The sequence below is a fragment of the Oryctolagus cuniculus genome, chromosome 10 (genome assembly GCF_964237555.1).
Source record: "Oryctolagus cuniculus chromosome 10, mOryCun1.1, whole genome shotgun sequence".
NCBI classification, from domain to species: domain Eukaryota; kingdom Metazoa; phylum Chordata; class Mammalia; order Lagomorpha; family Leporidae; genus Oryctolagus; species Oryctolagus cuniculus.
Window position 1 is genome coordinate 124,310,479 of NC_091441.1, and position 8,639 is coordinate 124,319,117.

Here is an 8,639-nt window from a genome sequence, read left to right on the forward strand (position 1 = left end):
CAGAGACTACTCCGAACGCCTGTTGTTTTTATTCCTGTCTAGCACTCACCTGCATTCTCTCAGCCCAGCCCACCCCAGGAAATACAACCTCCTGTGTGCCTGTGTCAGACTGGAGGCTGCCTGCAGTTCCCCTCTGTGTCCCCTGCCCAGGTGTGAGACTCATCCATGAACAACTAATGTTTTCCTCCCTTTGTCTGTGGTGAACACACCATGAAGGGCGTCACACCCGACAAAAGCCCTACCTGGCTCTTACGCTTGAGCTATCAGAAAAGAAGGAAGGTTTATCCAGCAGGTACAAGGTAAACCAGGAAACTGGTCTTCTTGCCACACCTAGAAATAGCCTACCTGAGAATAAAGTCATCCTAGGGAAGAGAAAAATTTGACAACGTTATCTAGAGAACGTGACTTTCAAACAAATTGGATGCTTATTGCTCATTAAAAGTTGAAATGAGAATCAAATTTGACTTTGTAACTAGGTAAGCCAAAGCCACTTTCATTTAGTAGTGTAAATTGCTTTCCTTTTCTTCTGATGAAAATCAGTTATTCACCATAGATTCCTAAGATGAATTTCTTTGGGTAAGTTGTTCAGTGAGAGGGGCATGCACAGCAAAAGTCTTCCTTTCATAAACTAACTCAGTTAACTGGCAGTGACTCAGAAACACCGTGTCCGGAGGTTCTGACTGCATCTCATGAAGAGAGACAGAGGCAGAGACAGAAAGATAAAGGTGGGGAAAAAATGGGAGTAAAGAGTAAGGGATGCCAGGACAGGACTTTGGGGAATGAACCTGCAGATGTCAGTTTCTCTCTTTCTCTCTCTCAATCTCTCTCTCTTTCTCTTGGCCTCTCCCTTTTGACCTCCCCTGTGTGTGTGTGGCATACTTCTTAAATAAATATATTTCTTAAAAAAATTAAATGAGGAATTAATAAAATCTGAAATTAAAAATTTGGTTTAGCGTAACAGCAGATTCCAGGTGACAGAGAAAAAGGTTGATATACTTGAAGACAGATCCATAGACATTTTCCAACCATAAAAGTAGAGAGAAAAAAGACTGGGACAGGGTGGGAGTGGGGAGAACAGAGCCTGAAAATACACACATGTGTGTAGTAAGATTCCTGAAAGAAGAGACAGAGATGCAGCATAAAATATTTGAAGAATAATGGCAGAAAATTTACCAGATTTGGTGCTAGTCATGAATGTGCTGATCCTAGGGCCTCAGCAGGCCTTCAGAAGAGTGAACAGCACACGTGATCATCAAGCTGCCAGGAACAAAACAGCCAGAACACCACATACTGTTTACAGCAAGCTCCAAGTGCTGACAGAAAACATGCAAACAAGCAAACAGAAACACCTTGTCAACCCAGAATTCTGTATCCAGTGAAAATATGCAAATATGTACGCAAAACGAAGATTTTTCTAGATGAGAGTAAACTAAGAGGATTATCACCACCAGCACTGTACTATGAGACACACTGGGAGTAGTTGTGGGAATGATACCAGGCGGAAACTCATACCTTCATAAGGAAATAAAGAGCACTGAAAATGCTAAATATGTGGGTAAGTATACAAGACTCTTTTTTTCTTTCAATTTATTTAAAATACATAGAAGGCCTTCCAATTTATTGAAGACAATTTCCAGCTTCAGAGAAAATGCACATTATCAGACACATATACAGATATCATTGCACAAATGAAAATGTTTCAGTAACTCATACAGCCTGAATAAAATACATCATCTTTCACAATGCTGATTTCATTTAATGTTTTATGATTAGCACAACCAAAGAAGCCTGCAGAGATTTTATAGAAAGATCAGCCCAATTAGATAAAAATAGGAATCCTCTTTTTAGACCTTAGTTTTGAATCTACCTCAGTAGGAAGAAAGAAATCATTAAATTATGATTTAGTGAGAGGTCTCTGTACTGATTGGAATGCAAAATGCCTAACCATTTGCATGCAAAACTAAAGTAGAACAGATATGGCTAGTCTACTTCAAAATAAAAGAACTTAAAATTTATGTAAATTTGAAAATGCTGAAGAGAAAATACACAACAGGCCTCTGCCCAGGAAAACTGTGGAGGACGCAGCCAGACCTGATTGGTAAATATCTTACACCCAAGACAGAAACAAGCGATGCCACACATACCTGCTCTCTTATGTGGCAGCTGGATGTTATGGGCAAAAGTAAGATAACATTTAATATTTTTTGTAATGATCTAATAATGAATTATCGTAAGAGTGTAATGCAAAATGCATTTTTGTAAGATTTCAAAGTGTTTTTAATGTTAACAGTCTAGTTTAAAGAGAGGGGACAGGAATAAATGAAAGTAAATTTCTTTAATGTTCGTAACATTTTTAGTTTATAAAGTCAATATTTAGAAAATACTACCCTTTTAACACACATGAAGATATCATAAATCTAATGTGTCAGAAGCACAGAGAAGTAGTGGAGAGAAAAAGAAAAAGAAAAGCATAAATAGCATAATGTAGTAAAAATGCCTCATCTAGAAAAGAAATGCTCATGCCTTTATTTCACATCCCTTGAGAAATAAATAGCTCTATCAATAGAATATATAGAAAACACAATTTTCTAGTAAATGCTACTGAAATAAAAAATGCAAATTCAATTTTTTCGAATCAGATTTTATCTTGCATCCCAGTTAGTTATGTCTGGAATTTGTACACTCCAAAATTTAGATACAGTGAAAATCTAATATGTTTCCCCAGAAATGCAATAAAACATAAACACCAAGCTTTTGAAAACTTAAAATTGTACTGAATTCATTTGCATTTTGATACTGTACTCAGATATGACTATTCACTAAGAGTCAGTTGGGAAGTCTTACTGACAATTTTTTACTCAAATGATTTGAATATCAAACTCTGGTGCCGGATTTTGAAGGTGGTAGCTGGCAATTAATTCCTTTAAATGTTGTGAATAAACCATGGCATATGTCGCCACTTGACGAATTACACACATCCATTGTAAGATCTCGAAAAGAAAGGCATCCCCATGCCAACCTTCAAGCCCTTAGCAAGAATGTATTCCAACCATAACTCCACACCAGCGACAGAGCAAACCAACGTTAAAATGGGGACTCGACCAAAGGACTTGTTTAGAGAAGGGTCAAGGGAGGTTTCCCGTAAAATGCTCTAGAAGACCAACTGTTCTGTTCCATTTGACACGTATCGTAATAAACTCCTACCCTTTAAGTTATAGGGTTTTCTCACCATCATGTGACTAAAGACATAAGGAGAAACAGCCCCTTGTTAGAATTATCTCAGAGGGAAAATACAATATGTGCCCCCAAACAGTGACTGGTTTTGTTCATATTCTCTAGCAAATGAATTAGTCTCCTTGGGAAATGGTAGTTAAATGGAGCCTAACTTTGTTTTACGGCTGTCAGTAGGAGTAATCTTGTGTGCTGGTCGAAGATGGGTGACTTTGATTTGTACTTGATTCCCAACACACTGAGGAGAAGGATACAGGGAGATCACACAGCAGGGAAGCTATGGTGTATGGCAAAGTCAAGGCAAAACCAAGGAAGCCGACATCGCCTCCCTGAATATACAGAAGTAATGGAGAGAGGGGAAAAGGAATAGAAAAAGCAGATTGTATGATATGTACTAAAAATGTCTCATCCAGAAAACAAACTTTCATACATTTATGTCACATTTCTTAAGGAAATAAAAAGTCCTATCAATAAAATTTGTGGCATTCTAGGGTCCAAGTGGTAAAATAAGCTTACATAAAGAAGGTCATTAAAAATATAAAAGGGAATGGGGAAATATACACAGGGTTACCACGGACAACCATATGCATTTTTGTGAAATTCAGATTTTGCAATCATTTTTTGGGCTCTGCAAGTAAACAATCAGGGGAAATTGTATTAGTGATACCATTGTTCGTATAAATTATCTTAAGAGTAAGGAATGGCTTGTCCTGCCACCCGAATCACTATACAGGGCACTGCTTTATACCTGTGGAATGCTGGGATTAGACTGCTTTGAAGTACCTTTGCGTTAGTTTGCTTCCTGTGACTTTAACAAAATACCATCATCCCTTAGTGCATGCGTGTGGCAAACATGGTGCCTCTCGTTGGAGGAGAACAACTTTTTTTGTAAGAATTTGGAATAAGTGGAACATTAATAATTTTCTCTGTAGTTAAAGCAAGGTGAAAATAGCAAAGGGTCCATGAATACATAACATGGCCATGGATCCTTTATGTACCTGAAGTTGGAGAGATTCACTGCCTGTGTAATGGCCTCACCCTTCCTGAGTGGAGTTCAGTGGGGATTTTCAGTTTGGGCCATCTCGAACACAGCTCTAATATCCATTTGCTGGGAGGAAACTCAGGAAGCCAGGAGAAGTGGAACATCTGCTCTGCACTGGAAAGCACAGGCCAGGTGCAAATCAAAGGACCCCTCCCTGCTCCGGGCACATAGCTCTGGCCCCGTGAACAAGCTCCCCAGGCAGATTCTTTTTTTTTTTTTTTTTTTTTTTCCTTTTTTGACAGGCAGAGTTAGACAGTGAGAGAGGGAGGCAGAGAGAAAAGTCTTCCTTCCGTTGGCTCACCCCCTAAATGGCCTCCACGGCCGGCACGCTGCGCCAATCCGAAGCCAGGAGCTTCCTCCTGGTCTCCCATGCAGGTGCAGGGCTCAAGCACTTGGGCCATCCTCCTCTGTCTTCCCAGGCCACAGCAGAGAGCTGGACTGGTAGAGGAGCAACCGGGACAGAACCCGGTGCCCCAACCGGGACTAGAATCCGGGGTGCCGGCGCCACAGTCGGAGGATTAGCCTAGTGAGCCCCGGCCCCCAGGCACATTCTTCCACAGCCATTTCATTAAAACCTTCAAGAAAAGTGGATGTGGCACAGGTGCTGGCCAAGTGATGAATAAAATTTATCTGATTTTGAGAGGTAAACATTCTAAATAGCTCCATGCCCTTTATAATCAGAATATTGGATCAAAACAACAAACCCACCAAATTGGAGCCAAAGATGTTTCCGCTTAAGTGATTTAGCTTCAAAATGGAGCAGACCGTGGTGATGTGCGTATCTAAGCAGGATTCAGTAGAACAATCAAGTTCTTAATCATCCTGAAGACTGCATGTCAGAATTAAATTAGCTGGGTTTGTGCCTGAATTTACTTATATAACAGTGGCGATGACTCGGCTGACATCTGCAGCCTTCTTGTCTTACATCACACACATTCTGAGACCACAGGCTAACCTCAAGCTAACCATGGAATAAAGTGGCAAAACCAGCGCCTAAGGTGGCATGATCCTGAAATTCCTGAATTGCAAATTCCAGTCAAAATCTAAATGTCATTGATGATGCAATATTGCTGAATACCTCCTATATGCCAAAAATCAGAATCCCCAAATGAGGCAGAATTCATTCTTTTTTTTTTTTTTTTTTTAGATTTCTTTATTTATTTGAAAGGCAGAGTTACAGAGAGGTAGAGGCAGAGAGAGAGAGAGAGAAAGAGAGAGATCCTCCATCTGCTATTTCACTCCCCAGATGGCAGCAATGGCTGGAGCTGGGCTGATCCAAAGCCAGGAGCCAGGACCTTCCTCTGGGTCTCCCCTACAGAAGCAGGGGCCCAAGGACTTTGGCACTCTTCCATGGCTTTCCCAGGCCATAGCAGAGAGCTGGATCAGAAGTGGTGCAGCTGGGACTTGAACCCACACCCATATGGGATTCCAGCACTGCAAGAGGCGGCTTTACCCGCTAAGCCACTGTGCAGGCCCCAGAATTCATTCTTATTCCTCCTGAAATAATTACAACGCGTTAACTGGAGAAAGTTATACAATTTTCTAATAGAGGTCAGGCAAAGCATCAGGGGATTGTCATAGATTCTAAAGTTTTTTTTAATTGATCCCCCCATGTTGTTCCACTCCTCAGGAATCACAACACCTACGCTGACAACAGGAGGCACTTTACGCTTCTTTGCCCGTGAGGCACAGTTTCCACAAACACAGCACCCATCTATGTGCCAGGAAGGGCCACGGCTTAGCCAAGTTGCCCTGACTCCCTCCAGGCCTACCTCAGCTTGCACTTGTTCACGTGTAACCATAGCAGTGCACTCTGGCTTCATCCGGAGTCACCACAGGGCTGGCACAGTGATGAGGCTTAGGGCTGTCACCACCTAATTTGCACACACAAAACACCTATCAAGTATGTCATCCACTGCTACACCTGAGAAAATGAGACACAGAGCAATCAGGAAAATTGCCTAAGACTACGGTGAAGCAGGGAAGCAAGATTTTGACCAAACATTGACTTTTTTACATTTGCACATGATCAGTCTCTAATGCCCTGCAAGAGAATACACATTCTGAAAGACAGGAGTAGATTGACACTTAATGAATACCTCACAGTAAGAACACAGACTACTCGGCCCATTCATCACATTAATGATTTCTGAATGAATGAATGAATGAATGAGTGGACAGTGGGTGAATGGAAAAGGACAAATGGAGAGACACTGATGGCAGAAATTAACTCAAGTTAAATGTTTATTTACTTTTTTGAAGGGCAGAGCTACAGACAGGGAGAGACACAGTGAGAGATCTTCCATCTGCTGGTTCACTCCCCAGATGGCTGCAATGGCCAGAACCGGGCTCACCCAAAGCCAGGAGCCAAGAATTTCTTCTGAGTCTCTCACACAGCGGCAGGGACCCAAGCATGTGGGCCATCCTCCACTGCTTTCCCAGGCCATAGCAGAGAGCTGGATCGGAAGTGGAGCAGCCAGGACTTGAACCAATGCCCATACCGGATGACTGTGCTGCAGGTGGAGGCTTAACCCACTATGCCCCAGCGCCAACCCATAAATAAATCTTTAAAAGAAGAATAATTAAATGGGAATCCAGAGAGAGGCTAAGTGCAATGCCTGAGTCACCAGGCGAAAGACTCAGGGCTCCGATGTGAATCTGTCTGACACGGGCTTTGCTGCACAGTCTGACAGATCTGGAAGACATCTCATAGAGATGGTGACAACCCAGGAAGGTACTGACAATATAAAGGAGATTGACAGTGTAGGAGGACAGAATGGTGGCCAAACACCAGAAGGTTACAAGATCCCTCAGGATTCAAGAAAACAGTGAAAATTATAGGCAAGGAAGAACAACTATTTCTTGGACAAATCAAAGTGGGAGATCCCAACCAAAACATCCTCTGTGTTCTACCATAAGGCTTGTCACTTACTCTTCATTTTCACAACCAACTCGGGTTGACTCCAGGACTAGTTCTCACGAGGTAACTTAGTGCTTCCTGCTCTTAAAGGAATGCTCCATGGGCTGTGGCCACGGTAATCAGAGCACAGCTAAGCTGAATGCTAAGCTCACCTCCCGTGCATAACTAGCTGAGCTCAAAACTGAACATCTTGCAAAGTGAAGAACTAACTAATGAACTGGACAAAGGGTTGGCAAACCATGGTCTATAAGCCAAATCTGGCCTGCATTTGTTTTTGTGAATGAGGTTTTATTAGTCATGCTCAATCATTCACAAATTGTCTTTGGATGCCTGTGCGCTACCGTGGCAAAGGGGAGTCGTTTGGACAGAGACCATATGGCACCCAAAGTGACATTTGCTCCTTGTCTCTTTATGTATAAAGCTCTCAACCTCTGTTTTGGACCTTTGAGGCCACTAGCAAATGTGTATGTTGTTAAGAATGAATTTCCAAATCCAGATGGCCTTCTGAATTACCTTCATAGAGAGAAATCGTACACAAAATTAGCTTTTCCCTTCCCTCTCTCCATTATACATAATTCTGCAAAGACTATAAATAGTCCATTCTCTTCTTGTTCCTAGGTACCCAGCTACACAGAACTTCCCAGGATGCCTTGCATCTGGGTAGAATCAGGTGACTAAGTTCTGTCCAGAAGAATATGGGGGGAAGAAGCGTCTGTCCCTTCCAAGGATAGCCATAAAACAAGCCTCTAAATTCTCTCTCTTTCCATCCCCATGGCTAAGCACGAAGGAGAAAATGGCACTACAGACAGAAGGAGGAGGCCTTCTGGGTGAACTTTTTTCTTTAACATTTTTTTATTTGGGGCCGGCTCTGTGGCATAGCAGATAACAGCCGCCTGCAGTGCTGGCATCCCAAATGGGCGTCTATTCGAGTCCTGGATGCTCAGCTTCTGATCCAGCTCTCTGCTATGGCCTGGGAAAGCAGTGGAGGATGCCCAAGTGCTTGGGCCCCTGCACCCACGTGGGAGACCCTGAAGAAGCTCTTGGCTCCTTGTTTCGGTTCGGTGCAGCTCCGGCCATTGAGGCCCACTGGGGAGTAAACCAGCGGATGGAAGACCTCTCTCTGCCTCTCCTTCTCTCTGTGTGTAACTCTGACTTTTTTAAATGTCAAAGTTACAGACAGAATCTTCCATCTGCAGGTTCACTCCCCAAATGGCCACAAGGACCAGAAGTGGGCTGTTCCAGAGCCAAGAGCCAGGAGCTTCTTCTGGGTGTCCCATGTGGGTGCAGCAGTCCAAGCACTTGGGCCATCTTCTACTGGTTCCCCAGGCACATTAGCTGGGAGCTGGATCAGAAGTGGAGCAGCCAGGACTTGAACCAGCTTCCAAGCAGGATGCCAGTGTCACAGGCAGTGGCTTTATCTGCTACAGTAAACACTATAAAAGACAT